The sequence below is a fragment of the Protopterus annectens genome, chromosome 6.part0 (assembly GCF_019279795.1).
Source record: "Protopterus annectens isolate FY-2018-M chromosome 6.part0, PAN1.0, whole genome shotgun sequence".
Lineage (NCBI taxonomy): Eukaryota > Metazoa > Chordata > Ceratodontiformes > Protopteridae > Protopterus > Protopterus annectens.
This window is the reverse complement of record NC_056737.1, coordinates 779,242,951-779,260,060: the sequence shown is the minus strand read 5'-3', so window position 1 is coordinate 779,260,060 and position 17,110 is coordinate 779,242,951.

Genomic DNA, 17,110 nt, shown 5'->3' with positions numbered 1-17,110 from the left:
CAAAAAGGATACATCAGATTAATCCATTTTTAATATACAGATGTTTAAATACAAAATATCTTGTTCAAAATAAGGTTAACATGTATTGAAAATAGTTGATAAGAATTGCCTACATTTTATTTCCCGTGATATCAATAGCATGTTCCGATTCTTACGCTTAATACCATTCATCAACTCCAATAGTAAATTGGATCTTTATAAAGTATTTAGCCAGCAAATGACAGTTAGTCTAATACATATGTCTTGATATCTGGAAATGTTATTCCCTCCATGGCCTAATATTATGATAATATAACAGTCTTATTTTTTGAGAAGCAATAAAAAAAGTAACATCTCTCTGTTGAATTGATTAATTTTTTTTTTGTCAGGGGATATAAAAAACAACTTAGGAAGTCATGCCATCTTAATAAGATATAATCTAATTTTCCCATAAATGTTTTTACTAGTTTCATCATTCTCATTAGTAGCTGAAAATGCTTCTAATTTTTTATTAAACCATTCTTGGAAATCCTTTAGTTTAGTCATATACACTCAAATTCTGTTTACCATTACTAAGAAACTTGAATTAATATCTAAATTTAAGAGAATTATGGTCTTATACTGAGCAATGAGCAATTTTAAAATTATACATTACTGTCAATATGTCCTGTGAGATAAAGACCCCATCAGTTCTTGAATATGTAAGAAATACAGGACAGAAACATGCATAAATCAAGAATTACTTTTCAATAATATTAAATAAATATTTTGAGAAAGCTAACCCAATTTTTAGAGCTTTTATAGAAGCAGTTATCCTTGAACTTTTTAATTCCCTTATATCACATTTGCTTAACATAAAATGAAAATGAAAATCAACCCCCAAAAAGACTCCCTTTCATGTTTCATGTTTGTAAGATTTTTTTTTTTACTTTTTAGCACCATTCCTAGTAGCTAACACATTAGCAAATACATAAATCATGTTTTGAAATTTAATTATTTTGAACATTCCATCCTTGTCATTATAGTTCAGTAGAACTTTTGACATTATTAGATGCTGTCTCCACAAAATAGCTATACCTCTTCTTTTATGAGTAATTAATATTGTGATACATGCATTTCTTGGAGAAAGATTACTTGTGTATTACATTTTACTTAATTAATTAAAGCCCCTCACTTGTTGTTCAGACCATTGATAATGAAATATATTTAAGAAATTACATAACATATTCTTGCCTAAGTTTCAAAATATTATTACATATGGAGTAAACGTTCCTTCATTATTCATCTAATTTGCTGTGAATATTAAATAGGCTGTTGTTAAGCCTATATAAATCTGACATAATAATAAAATATTCAAAATATCTGTCTAAGATATAAACTACAAAAAAAATGAAATAACTACATACATTGAATCCTGTTCTAACTAGAGTAAGTTAATTAACCTAACCATGCATTCCACATCCTACCAACTAAATTCTATAATAAGCATTGCCCAAAATCAGGATGATTACTTGTGCTCAATAACCTGTCACTTGAGAATTTTTCACTATTTATTCCATGCATTTTTGTCATTTCTTTTCTTTTCTTTCTCATTCCCTTTCTTATTTCTACATCATTTCATTCCCAACTCTATCCTCTTTCTTCCCTTCTCTCACTACCTCACAGATAAAAGGAGAGAGAGCAAGAGAAGAAATACAATTTAGTAATTGTATTTACTATTGTACCTACTTGCTTTGTGATGAAACAATTGACAACTATTTCCTTTTTGTTCATCTCTTAAATAGTCTACAGCCTTTCTTTCTTACCTAAACTCTATCTCAACAGAACTATTCCAGGAACAACTTCCAGATGTAATTTCCTAAGTTACTCACACTAATTTCCTAATATCAGAAAGGTCACATGGCTGTAGAAAGAGACTAGAGATAACCTAAACCTTACAAATATTTCTTTTGGACAAAACCGGTGTTAATTTCTCTTCATTTCTCAATGAACTTTAACTGGCTCCAGTTACAAAAATGTTAGATTGTTCTTTTTTCTATGAATCCCATCCCATTCCATGTTTTTTCCTTTTCTTTCTTCTTTGACCTTGCTTTCCTTTACCTATTCCAATTTTCCATCTTTTCATTTATTACTTATCATCCTTTTCTAGGTCCCCCTTCAAAATATATCAAAGGCATGATAACACTAAATAAAATGCATCATGTAAGATTCTTGCAACACAAATCTTTCCCTTATAGATTGGTTCCATTTAACATCTCTTAACATTGTATCAGGAGCTTATAATAAATTTATAAGTAATGAGCTGTCAGACACCAACTATCCATGTATGGAATCTTTATGGAAGAAAAAAAAATCACAAAAGCATATCTCAAAAATAAGTGCTCCTACAGTATTATTGCTATGTCTCCACCTCTCAACATGGAGTAACTAGCAAAAGCCAAAGACAGTAAGTGAACATAGTTTAAAAATCAAGGACAGATATCAACCATCATTCTGTTAAGCATAGTCAATCACAGAACTCAACAAGAACAGATTTTATATATATATATATATATATATATATATATATATATATATATATATGGTTCTACCTTACATAGTCGACAGTGCAGAACATCGACAATGCAATCGCGATTGCCAGAAGATTGAAAATGCAGAAGACCGACAGATGAAAACACCGACGCCGAGGATACCGACATGAGAAAAGGCTGTGTAAGTATGCGGTAGTGACGGACGTTAGGGTGCGAGTAAGGTAAGTGTGGATATTGACGGTCTGTGGGGATAGGGGTGAGTTAAGTGAGTTAGGGTTAGGGCACAGGTTAGGTAAGTGTGCGGTAGTGAAAGTCTTTTGGTTAGGGGCGGGTTAAGTGAGTTAGGGTTAGGGCACAGGTTAGGTAAGTGTGCGGTAGTGAAAGTCTTTGGGTTAGGGGCGGGTTAAGTGAGTTAGGGTTAGGTTAGCTGGACCTTAGGGTTAGGGTTTGGGTTAGGGTTGTAGATAGTTGTGTATGTGAGGTTTAGTGTGGGTTTGTAAGGATTTTGTGCTTGTGTTGTGTGTGTAGTTTTGGACAGGGATGTGTTTTTGTTGTTGATTGTTGTTATTGTGTGAACCGGGGCATGTTAGGTGTCGTGTTTATGCACTGTCGATTATGTGGTGTCGATGATTGTGTTGTCGGTGTTCTGCACTGTCGACTATGTAAGGTAGAACCATATATATATATATATATATATATATATATATATATATATGCAAATTCTGAATCCACACAAAGGATCTGAATGCAAAAAAGTACTAGGAGCTGTCTAACAGTGTATTTATAGTAGAGAGGCAGATTAAAATGATTTATTCTACAGTAAACACATGGTTAGAAGATTTAATTATAAATCTTAAAAATTAATGTAGCAAACATTGAAACAAAGTCAGAGTTCCTTACCTCTCTAGTAACCTTAAAATATCAAGATCTTTATTTATAGATACCATTCAGTTTATCCAACTATAAATAAATTGAGATTTTCCATTGACATGAATAAATGCAATGGCATTAGCTACTTCCTGAGTACAAAGTGCAAATTATAACACCAATGACCTTTATCAAGCCATATCTGAGCATCAGAAAAATTTATTCATGATGTGTATATCACTGACAACTTCAACTATTAGCTTCCTTTATAGTAAACAATTTCAGAGGAAAAGGAAAAAGGAGAAAGCATAAAAATGATATACAAGATATTCAAACAAAAAAATGAAATAATAAAATAGGAGCTAGAACAAAGTGAAATCAGTGTGCTTCTTATTTAGAAATGTTAAAGAAACTAATAAATTAGTTAATGTATTGCATTAAATACCAAACCATATGAACAAATTGTTTACTCTTAAGTGTTGTCATGACAGCAATCCCCTCGCGGACCATATCTGGCAGTCACATGCAACAAGTAAAGATATATAGCTTGGGAAATAGAACTGAAACCAGATAGTACTATGTTAATATTTGATATCATATTAATATTGTTTAAAATGCCATGTTTATTATACTCATTTGAATGATAAGATATTTAAGGCAGAAGAAAAAAATCTTAACATTGAGAGTCTTACAGATTGCATTCCTTAGAAGAAGAGAAGGGAAGCTAACCTATCACATTGTAACTTTTAACTTTTCGGTTACAATGGGATAAACTATTGGCATGTTAATAAAATATTTTGAGTCATTTACAACATTATGTAGTGATTACATTAGTCCCAGGTCTTTTTCCTTAGTGTCTGTTGAGGAAATTGGTTTATTACTAGATGTTTCTGTCAATTCATTCTTGCCAGATGACATTTTCAGGGTATAATAAGCACATTTTGTTTTTCCAAGGGTAAAAATTACATTATTATTTCAACATATGACACAGTCTCTTGTAGTGAAATGAATATTATTTTTCAGCAGAATGAAATAATTGTGTAACTGATTACCTTTTATATTATTTTGTTTCAAAGATTTAATTAAGGACAAGTAGTTTCTTCTTTTTGCAAGAGTTTTAGTGGCAAAGTCATTATCAAATCTTAACTGTTGTCTTACCCATTATAATTGGAGAGTTTGACTTTTTCCAAGTAAGGCATAAATTAAACTACAATGTAGATGAGTTGTGATGCTAGATCTGAAGAAATACTTTTCTAAATTATTTTATTGCATCTTTCAATACCAAATGACAGACTTTCTTCTAAATTAAGAATTTGACGATATCAAAGTTGATATCAGTTGCTTTGTTTTGGTTACTGCACTGTGTTTGCCTTTCTGGGTTTTCTTTTGATATCAGTTGCTTTGTTTTGCTTACTGCACTGTGTTTGCCTTTCAAAGTTGTTAAAATGTTTTGTCAGATGTAATATCCCCTCACATTCTCACAAATAATAAAAACCTGATGATTATTCATTCTGTATCTATTTTCTAGGTACTCTCTTTTATTTATTAACCATGTATTTTGTTTTAATAAAGTCAGTATGGGACTCGCTGTTCTTTCATTTTTCCTTCTACCTCATTGAGGGATGTTTGCATGTCTTGAATTTGTACATTGTTTTTGATCATGTTTTCAGAAGCTGCTTAATACAGTTACCTTATGTTCATTCTGTTTTTAAATTAATCTATATTAAATGAGAGATATTGTGTAGAAGTTAAAACTTGTTGCATAACTCTCTTAGCAGCTATTTCAAAGGATGATTTAATGGAGAAAATCAGCAGTTTCAGAGGTTATTTTCTTGCAATCTTCAGTGGAGTTACTCTGAGAGGAAACATTGAAGAATTCAGTTAAACTTTTTATAAATCCAACAGTTAAACCAAAAGAAACATTTTGAGTAACTTTCAGTTAAAATAGTTTCTAGTTTGTGGAATGTCTAACGGCAGATATCACTCAGTGGCCATCTTGCTTAGAACTCCCAGTTATATGAATACTTATCCACACTATTCTCATACAAAATATATAAACATATTATACTTCTTCATTACAAAATTATATGACAATTTATTTAGAATATTATCATCATGCATAACATGTAAAAATTATGAACTTAAACTTTCCAAAGGTAGTTACATCTTCTACTCACCTGTGTTATAAATATACTTATAGGTCCAAGCTGTATAAATTAAAGTTATTATACATTAACAAACCATTAGACATAGTTCATACTTCTGTCATACCTCAGTTATGCAGATTAATGAATAATCTACAGAAATGGTCTATTACTTGTTCCATACATCATTGACTAAAGATGATATGCTCATTATGTGATCCAGTAAAATATTGTTTTAGTAATAGTTTTTTCGACCATTCTGCAGAGGAAAAACATATTATTTATATATTTTCCTTTTACTGTTAAATATTGGTACATCTGAAGGCTATGTTTTAAGCAATTGTATGTATAAAGAATGTACTTTCTTTTAAATTAGGAATGAGAATTTCCATGAGCTCTATTGTTATGTCTAATGGTTAAATATATTTGAACCTATAGTTTGTTTTCAAAGATTTATTTTATCTTCTATTTCAGTGCATTACAAACATTTTGCAAGACTCAGCTGTACATAAATTTATTATGCACTAGCAATTCATTAAACTTGATATATATTTCTATAAAATATTTCAAATATGCAGTCCAGCAAAAGTTATGTAATTACAACCCATTAACTAATTCCCATACTGTCAACTAGAAATATTCTTTCTTTCTTTTTTTCTTTTAACCTTTCTATGGTTGACGTGCTGAAAACGAGTCACCCATTTCTAGTCATATCTTGGTGTTGCAATTCATTATCTACTTCTACTAACCTATATTACTCCTAAAATTGTATGTACCAAAATAATCCATAGCAGCTTCTTCATAAAAAGCATTTAAAATACATCACATCTTCAGAATTTCTAAATGTCAACATTGTACTCTTCTGATAAACTTGCAATAGTGCAGGAAAAGTCAGTTTGCATCCCTGGGTATGTAATACATATTCTCAAATAACATCCACAAATTTTAATAGCTGCTGAAAGTTGCCTTGATTAGTCAAGCTCAGTGTAATCAAGATGATCAGGAAATGCAAATCATATGCTTGTTTTCCCATAACTACTAAAAAAAATAACTGCTGCTTTTCATAGCACAATATGAACTGGATTGCTCCTTTTCATAACACAGTACAAACTGGCTTGAAATAAACTTCATTCTTTCCATATTATCAATTTTGTTAAATGGTAATCACACCACATTTTCAGTCCTTATTAGATCTTTCACAAAGCCTGCCCTATGTACCATATTTGTATTAAGCCATCCTTTAAATGAGTTACTTTCCTCTCCTTACAGCATTCCAAATTAGTTCATATTTCCCATGGACTTAATCTTCTGACACAACCAACCATTAATCTACATATTCTGCTTGTCCAACCATTTGACTTGCTTTGTCAAAAATCTCACCAACCTACTGCATAACCAGAGCCATAGCAACTTGTTGATTATACAGAAACTCAATATATTCAACTCTGGTTACCACCAGGCAAAAGTCCTTTCCAAAGCCAATTATCAAACTCAATCTCTTCCAACGATCTCATTACTTGTTCCCATTGAGTCAAATTATCTTCATATCAGTATTATACTCTTTTGATATGGGTTGCATCTTTTAGTCTGTATCAGCAGTTTTCTCTTCCTCAAACTTCATGTTTTTCCAGTACTTTCCTAATCTTCATTATTACTTTTCATGCAACACCTTCACTCACTAGTATCACATATTTTACCTTGAACAATTTAGTTTAACTCAAACACTAAGCCTTTGATTATACAAGATTCAAGGAGTGACTCAGGGAGAAGATTTTGTGAAGCAATGTAAAACTTCCCATACTGGATTTTGAAAAGTGCAAGGACTAGAAAGTATTTATTATATGCACACCCATAGCAGAGAGGAGCAACCAATTAAACACTGCTGTGAGTCACACATCTCTCACTTGGCTAACAGCACTAATTTCTTGCCAGCTGCACTATGAACTTAACCAATGACGGCCACAGTGGTCAGTGTCAGTGACTCTACATGTAGCATATTCGCCTTTCATGAGAGAAGATCAGATCTGAAGACTGTGGGTTTCTGTTCCCACATCTAATCACTGGATATTACTTCCTATATGGAAACTTCAAAGCAGAATGGGGGTGGAGTAATGCATTCCTGAGGTGCATTATTCAGATGAGAAATTAAGCCAAGGTTCAATGTGCATGAGTTGGAGGTAGCTCAGGATTATGTAAAATATCCCATGAGTTTATCATAAATTGTATGGTTACTTTATTAAAAGAATTGTAACAAAGGAATATATATATTTATATATATATATATATATATATATATATATATATATATATATATATATATATATATATATATATATATATATATATATATATATATATATATATATATACATATATATATATATATATATATATATATATATATATATATATATACTCAGACATTAAAAACAAATTTGCTTTTAACCATTTTATGTATCTTCTTAAATATGAACAAAAAAGTAAAAAAAAAAGTAATTTACAACAATTTCATCCATTCCTTATAGCATAACAGCCATCTGAGAGACAGATTTCCCCTTTCTCATTGTCCATTTTTTATTATATAAGAATTCAGCATGCTTTCCTTCCCAAAAAAACTATATTGTTCATTCCACTGCTTAATTTATGTTCATCTCCAATTTCTTTAGTGAACGTTGATACATATAAATCACAATTTTATTTTTTTTTCCTTAATTTTTTAATTTCAATCACTCAGTTTTTTCTTGTCATTATATCCCAAACACCTTCACATCTTTTGCAAATGAAAAATAAAATAGTATCTCTTTTTGAAACCTCTAAATGAACACAATGTTTCATGTCTAAATTTACATTCTATGTCATATGTAACTGGTATTCTTTTATGCAACAATCTCCATGTGAAATGTTATGTTCCCAACTCTTATTTCATCCTTTTTCTCTTACTTGGTCTATCTTCTTTATATTTAGTCTCTTGGTCCACAAAATAATAATTAACTATCCCTTTAAATCACTGTTGAAGTACATTTACATTTTATTAAATCTTTTCAATGTAAAAACATGTTACTATCCCCTCTCTTTATTTTTTGACCAAGCTTTCATTATAAAGTAACTTAAGGGAGGTTGCAGATGAAGAGAAAACTTTCCATCAAAGAGACAGTTATTCCAGTGATGGTCACAGGGGAACATTCACTGTGGCACTTTAGATAAAAGGAGACCTTGAACCCCACATAAATGTCAGTGGATACAATAGACTGCCAGTACTGATGTGTTAGGTGACCCCTCAAAGATGCTACAGGCCTGCAATCAACATCTTGTAGAAAGAAGAGATTTGACAGTCATAGGTGAATGCTGCACCTAGATGGTTCTAGAAATATGTGTTCTTCATGCGTAAGAGTTTGTATGGTTATTAGTACCCCGCAAACATGGTTATGCCTGTTTCACTTATGTAGGAGCAAGTTCTGACAGCACATCGGATGTATTCAGTCCGTATGACAGAGGTTTATATTACACTTCACACTGGAGGGTAATCCAAAAACATATAAAGCACCATTGATGCACAACAGTTTTACACAGGCTGTATGGTACTCAATGGATACCCCAGGCTTCACCATGAGACAGGCTTCTCCATGTTGCAGCCCCTCATCAACTTACTGCTCCACATGTTTTCCTCATGAGATTGGCACTGCAGGTGAACAGGAGCGTGGATTTACCTGCTATACCCATGGTATGATTTTTGAATCCACAGTTATAAATTAATGAAAAAGTTGAATGATGTTTGCAATAATCATACTGCACAGAAGGCAAAAGCCGCAAAAGCAATGAAAGTATATAAGTTCATAAACTGCTAGGAAATAACTTAAAATGAATTTTCTGTGAATCCACTGTTTTAAATGGTGTGATTACATTGTAACCAATTTACATTGTAACCAGCCATCTTATTTGATGTGATTATCATGTGAAGTTATCAAATTTATATTCTCATGGAAGAACAACATTATCATTCATTATTTTTTGAATATATTTAAAATGTAAAAGAAAAATGTTAATATTTTATGTACTCACCCTTTACAGTCACCTTAAGATGTTCAATGATCTTTTTATTGTTCAACCAATGAATTTCAGGGGGGAGTATTTGTAGATGGTTTAATGAGTTTTCACTTCATTCTGAAGAAGTCTTTGTTATGGACAAAAGCTCTTAATGTTTTTAATTTCACCTATTAAAGAGGTCTTGCGGCACAGTACAAATGCTTTGTCTCCATTTTTATTTGGTTATATATTTAAAATGTCTTAACATAACATTTACTTGCTAAATGAAGACAAAGATCACACTGTGATCTTATGTGGCACTATGTCGGCACAGTGAATAGTCGTTTTTATTGATAATATGAGTCCTACTGTACATTCACTACAGACGTACTTGTCTTTGTGAAGAAATACAGAATGTGACCTGAATCAGATGCCAGCCCATTACCTGTCTAATTCAGTCTCAGAACAGGTTAAATGCCTGTAAATGAATATGAGTTATTTATTTCCTAATAATTGCTAAGCTTCATTTACCTTAATTACTTCTACTGAGATTGTCAGTCAATGTGTGTCTATTAGAACTATTGCCGTAGAGTCTAGCAGAGTTACTTTTTTTCTGGAAAATCATCTACTCCATACACTTGACCGCAAATATAATAAAAATGGCAGTAATATCAAATAGCTTTTGGGATAGAGCAAGTTTACAGTAATTTTCTCCAAGGAATGTCAGTATTTTCACATGTTCAGCTATATTTCAAAAATTCTAAGAAAAATGTAAAGATTTGGAGATATAATTTTCAGAACTACATTTATTATATGCAACCTCAAATCTGTACTTTTTGGTTGAAGATAGATGTATTTATTATAGAGTAGATTATATAATATTACCCTATAGGAGTATGCAACATTAATCAACTGTAGCATATGTCTTCATAGGCAGTACAGTGGCGATCCCTAGGATTCAGAAATGCACCTGTAGAACAGATGGTCACTTTCATTCTGCTATACTACTCTGATATAAAGTTTTAACTCCACCTACTGTACCTGACTCTATGCCAATACCGCAGTAATAGCTTCACCCTCAGAAAGAGCTTGCAATGAGGTCCTGTAACATTTATGTTGAAGAACACCATTGCCTATTGTTTGCATCCTCCAGCTACTGCTGAGCCTACTGAGTTCACTTGAAGGCTACACCCACAACAGTTTCAGTTGTACATCTGACAAGAGAATGCATGCATGACAGGTAAACAAAAGCTACTTAACACCGAAAGTATGATAAGAGACCTTGGGACACAGGTGGACAGCAGTCTTTCCTTTGATAATCACATCACCACAGTAGTCAGGAAATCCTTCTACGTGGCACACCTCATCACAAAAGGTTTCTCATCAAGGAAAAAAGAGGTCATTGTTCCCCTCTACTCGTCACTCATTAGACCCATTATAGAGTACAACGCCCCTTTTGGTATGTACCTCACACGACATCTACAACAACTGGAAATGCCGCAGAAATACCTCACAAAGAGGATTACTGGCATCAAACAGATGCTCTAGGGACCTAAACTTTGTCACCACAATAAACAGGACATGCTGGAGGGATAGATTCCTGTCCCAGAGTCTTCCCGTACTCTGGAACAAACTACCTGTCTATATCAAACAAAGCTGCTCATTAGCACTCTTCAAGAAAAATCTTGATGATTGGATGGGAAACAGGAAATTCACCCCGGGGATCACCTCTGTGGCTCTGCTCGACAGGGGCACAGGAAATAATTTTCTTGGGTGACGAAAGCCAGGGTACCTTTTTAGATACGCTTATATAGGCCTTAGGGCTTATAGCCTATAGCCTAGTACCTACCTATGAACCAGTTAAAAAAGAGGAGATCTGAACTGTAGAAGACATTTCCATGCTAAGATATTCTTAAAAATCTGTGCTCAGCAAAAAAAAAAAAAGATGCAGACAGATAAGCATGTGAGATTGGTGTGAATCATATAGATGTTCACATACATATATCATTGCTGCCGTAGTTTGTGAGCAGCCTGAGGAAACTGCAGTGACAGGGCAAAACTGATGATTAGTTTTCCCTAATACGTCTAGTCAGCCTACAGACCTTGGAACTGTCTAGTCTTAATTGTAATATTAATGAGATAATATTGTTACATTCATGACTGATTTTGAAAGCCACTCTTTCAAATATATTTTCTAAAACAAATAATTTTCATTTTTTTATTTTAGCTAATAAAATACGCATTGGCAATATTTATACCATTTAACTACTTTATTTTGAGTCTGTGATATTAATGTAATTATGCCTTTGCCTCCATATAATCCATGTTTTTTTCTGTAAACTAGATGTCATGCAGCCCCATTTAATAGAGATTACTGTTATTTTAAGTTATAGGTATAGTTGTTTCTGAGGGGTTGCTTTTAGGTAATATGTTTTATTATTAAAATGCTTAGAGTTTCAGCTAACATATACCAAAGTTTAACCTCTTCTGCTCAGCTGATGTTTCCTGGGGAACACTAGTATTTAGGACTGAAGAGACTAAGCTGTCAGTTATTTTTATTTCAGGGTGTTGATACACTTCTGAGGCATTTTCCTTCTCTGCACATGTTTATTCTTCCTAATTTGTTTCATCACTTCTTATTTGTTTGTGCAACTTATGATCCCAGTTCCATTCCTTTTCTCCAGTAGCAAAAGTTGTTATTGATAAGTATGAAAACATACTTTCACTTATATGAAATGGGTGGTGGAAAATGAATGAATGTTTTCTAGACAGTGTCCATGGTACTACATTCAGCATTTGATTTCCCAAACAAGAGTTTTTCATTTTCCCTAATTTTGTAACATGCCAAATATCTATGTTCTCACTATGCAGAAATTAACATTAAAAAGATTAGAAAGCATGAAATGGCATCTGCAATCTATGGCTTCATCAGTCAGTATGAACTACAAGCAAAAACTGTATCATATATATATATATATATATATATATATATATATATATATATATATATATATATAAACAGTACAAAAGGTGCAAGGAAGAGTTCAAAATGAAAGATAAAGTCAACCTTTTATTAGAATTACCTCATATCATGCGTTCCGGCCCCAAAACCTGGACCACTCCACAAAAGGAGGGGGTGTATCCATATTCATAAAGGATACTCACACCTCCAGGTTGGTGGCACCATCCAGGTGCAACTAACCATAGGCAAAACTGCTCTACAAATTGTAGCATGCTACAGGCCACCCTCTCAAACTCAGGAACCCCACACAGCCTTCCTGAAGACACTGGAGGGTATAAATGTATCTCCAAACACCATCATATTGGGAGACTTCAAATATAGACTGGGAACATTACTCAAGCCCTAACTTTCTAGCCCAACGGTTCCTGGAGTTCATAAATTCAAATGCCATGGAACAGCTAGTTACTGTTCCCATGAGAGGAGAAAATATACTAGATCTCATTGTCACAAACATGGGGACAAAATGCTCCACACGAAGTATATCCCTCATTGGTGAGATCTGATCATAAACTAATCTCACTGGAAATCCACATCCCCCACCCCAAACAAAAGACCATAGTGAAGAACTTCTCTAAAGCAAACTTCACACTACTCAAGACTGGTGTGGTATCCTTCAAGGCCCCTGAGTCAGAGGAAACCACAACCCAAGAAGCCCTTACAAATGCCTTCTATGAACACCTCCAGGACTGCATGGATCAGGCAATCCCAAATAAAACCAAGACTCTTTCCACAAAGGGCAAACGTCCAGTCTGGTGGACCCCAGCCATTAACAAACTTTACAATAAGAGGAGAAAGCTATTACATGATAGAACAAAATCCATAAAAGTCACCCCTGATCATTACTAGTAAAAAAAATACGAGCATTCAAAATAAACTAAGGGCATTTTTGAGAGACAAATTGCCATGGATTCAAAGGACAAACATAAGGCCTTTTTCAGCAATGTTAGGAACCTGGGTGGAAACTCACAGATATGCTCAGAATTAGTCCAAAATGATACAAAAATCACTGAACCCACAGACATTGCCAACATACTGGCAGACAGGTTCAGTGCAAACCCCTCTCCCCTAAAGGAGAGATAACTATCCCAGCCAGTGTAGCCTCCCGGACATCTCAAATGCGCAGGTGAAAGCTGCTCTCTCTAAAGCTAAAAACACAGCATCAATGGGACCGGATGGTGTCCCCGGCTGTGTGCTACGAGCTAAATGAGGAATTAAACCCGCACATAAGGCAGCTGTTTAATCTCAGCCTTACCACAGGATGGTGGCTCTACAGACCCTGGTAATTACCATAAGCTTAACAAGTCTAGTCTGCAAAGCTATGGAGAGGATCATAATGGAGCTCATAAACAAAGATATAGGGACTTGCAGACATTGGACCCGACCCAGTTTGGCTTTGTCAAGGGAAGATCATGCCTTTTGAACTTGGTGACTTCTTGAAATAGTCACCAAGGCCATTGATGAGGGAAAGGCAGTCCATACAGCCTACCTTGACCTTGCACAATACCCCACTCGGGTATTGTAATGTAAACCCATATGTCACAAGATGGGTTGCAAATTGGCTTAAGGACAGAACCCACAGGGTTAGAGTTGCTGGCGCTGTGTCAGACTCCAAGCCGGTCACAAGTGGTGTCCCACAGTATTGTTTGGCATCTACTTCTCAGAAGTACAGGCCAACATGGGAGGACTTTGACAAAGTTTGCAGATGACTGCAAACTGGGCCATAGTGGAAAGTGCATCGGACACGAATATCCTTCAGAAGGGACTCACGGAAACAGATAGCTGGTGCCAGAGCCATGGCCTGAAGTTAAAAAATGTATAGTCATAAAACAAGGTAACCCCAAGCTACCATATAGGTGGCAATCCACTAAGCACAGAAGAGGTTATCAGGGACCTGGGGACCCAGTTTGACAGTGGCCTTTCTTTTGACACTCACATTGCTAAAGTGGTTAGAAAGACCTTCTACATTGCCCACCTGATCATGAAGGGATTCACATCCAGATCTAGTGAGGTCATTGCTCCCCTGTACTCTTCACTTATCAGACCAATGATCGAGTACAATGCCCCATTCATCTGCAGCAATGGGAGAGACCCCAAAAGTTTCTCAGCAAAAGGATAAAGGGACTCCAAAATCTGTCATATGCTGCCAGATTGAAGAAACTCCAGCTCTATTCAGTCTGCTCAGAGGTGACATGTGCCTGACATACAAGGCCATGTCCAACCCAGAATTAATGGACATGCTCCACCTCAAAAAATCCAAATCCACCAAAACCACTAGAGCAAGCTTAATTTAAACCTACGGATATAAATAGGACATGCTGGAGGGATAGATTTATCACTCAGAGACTCCCTATGCTGTGGAATAAAATCCCGGTCCATGTGAGGCAGAGCACCTCGCTGACTCTGTTCAAGAGAAATCTAGACCTGTGGATGGGAGATCGTAGGTTTACCCCGGGAATCATCTCTGGGTCACTGCTGGACAGAGGCACAACAAACTAATGGGCACAGTATTTTTTCATATAAGGGGTGCTTATAAATGCCTTAGGGCAGATAGCCTAGTATAAACCTATGAACCTATGAACCTATGAACAACTTTTCACATGTTTTCATCTCCAAACTTCCTCAGAAATACAAACAACATTTCCTCAACTGTCTTAAATAATCCAATGAATTAAAAACCCACCAATCAGTGTCTAAGCTTCATAAATATTAATACATAAACATAAAACCTTTTAAAATAACACCACAATTACTTATGAATACCTAATTACATATAATATATTAATACACATTATTATTACTCATACTAAAATATATACATATAAAACTTGTATTAAAAAATTGTATTAAAAAATGATATTATATATAAAAAATGCATGTGAACCAACAATTTCCATAGCTTGTATATGTATTATCAAAGCCAATACCACCATCAACTGGTCAATGTAAAATATAAAATACCAAAACCCCACAGTGTACTACAAATTATGTTAATCTGGTCTAATACAATTACAGCTTTGCTGCCCTAAGTTTTAATAAAGGCACTATAGATAAATGTTCATTCAAACCAGGATGTCTACTAGCATCCAGGGTAATCTGCCAAAACAATTCATGGTACTCGAGGCGGGTTTCCCAAGGTCTCCCCCTAATACTCATAGGGTTACTCCCAAGGACAAAAACGTGGAACCTAGCATGACAACATGTATTAGTGTGTTTGAAAAGTGCATTTTTCACATTTCTTGTCCTTATGCCATACATATGTTCATAAATGAGCCTTCTCAACCTTCGCTCTGTCTTCCCAATGTAGAATGAACCACATTGGTTACATTGTGCGAGGTATACAACCCTTTCACTATTACAATTGTAATAATCACTTGCCAGCAAATTCCTACCCCTGCTAGCTAAATTAATACTTTCTTTGTTGGAAATAAATTCACATTGTTGACAACTTCCACATTTAAAGGTACCTTTTCATTTTCTACTAGCACATCCCCTATCACCCTTCTGGGACTCCAGAAGACCTTTAAGATTTCTAGCCTTTTTGTATATAAGTTTTAAAGGTCCTGTCTTTAAAAAGGGAAGGTCTGTAAATTCCAGAAAACTTTCCCATTCCACTTTCAAAAGGTTATTCAAGCCAGTATTATCAATATTAAATTCAGTAATAAATGCTCTAGTTATATCCACATTGTTCACCACATCTATATTCCTCTCAGTCCGTATATTAAAAATGTCACCTAAAATGGGGCAAAATTTTCCTTCCCTGAAAGGAACAGCTCTAATATTTTGAATCAACTCTCCTGGATAACCCCTCTCCTGAAAGGACAATTGGAGAAAATCACATTCATCATCAAAATGTGATTCCTGTGAGGTCATTCTTCTTGCCCATATAAATTGTCCTTTCACTATACTCTTTTTTTTGAAAGAACGGGTGAGCACTAGTATAGTGCAGATAGGAATTAGAATGTGTGTTTTTATGATACAGTTTAGATTTAATACCTCCATTCTCCATTTTTTTCTAGTGTAACATTTAAAAAATGCAAGGTAACCCTGGGCATAGTATGGGTGAATTCAGGAAAATCAGTAGTAGACTCGATATAATTCAAAAACTCATGAAGCCTCGATTCTGTATCCACCCAAAAAATACAAATATCATCCAGGAACCTAACGTATTTCACCCAACAGTCCCTATAATCAGACAGAAGTATGTACGTTTTCTCCCACCATGCCAAAACTATGTTAGCATAAGTGGGGGCACAGTGTGCACCCATTGCCACATCCTTAATTTGGTGAAAAAATTCACCACCAAAGTATATAAAATTGTTTTTGAGGACAGATTCCATCAAGGTTGTAATCGCATGTAGATAATTTGAAGAACTATTAAATTCTTCAGTCAAAATTGCCTCGAACCAAGTCCCATTAAATGAGGAATAACAGAAAAAAGATCCTTGATATCTATGGTCACAAAAATAATATTTTCAAAATTACAATCAACATCTATATTTTTAAGAAATTCACAAGAATCTTTCAATATCTGACTACTAGAACAC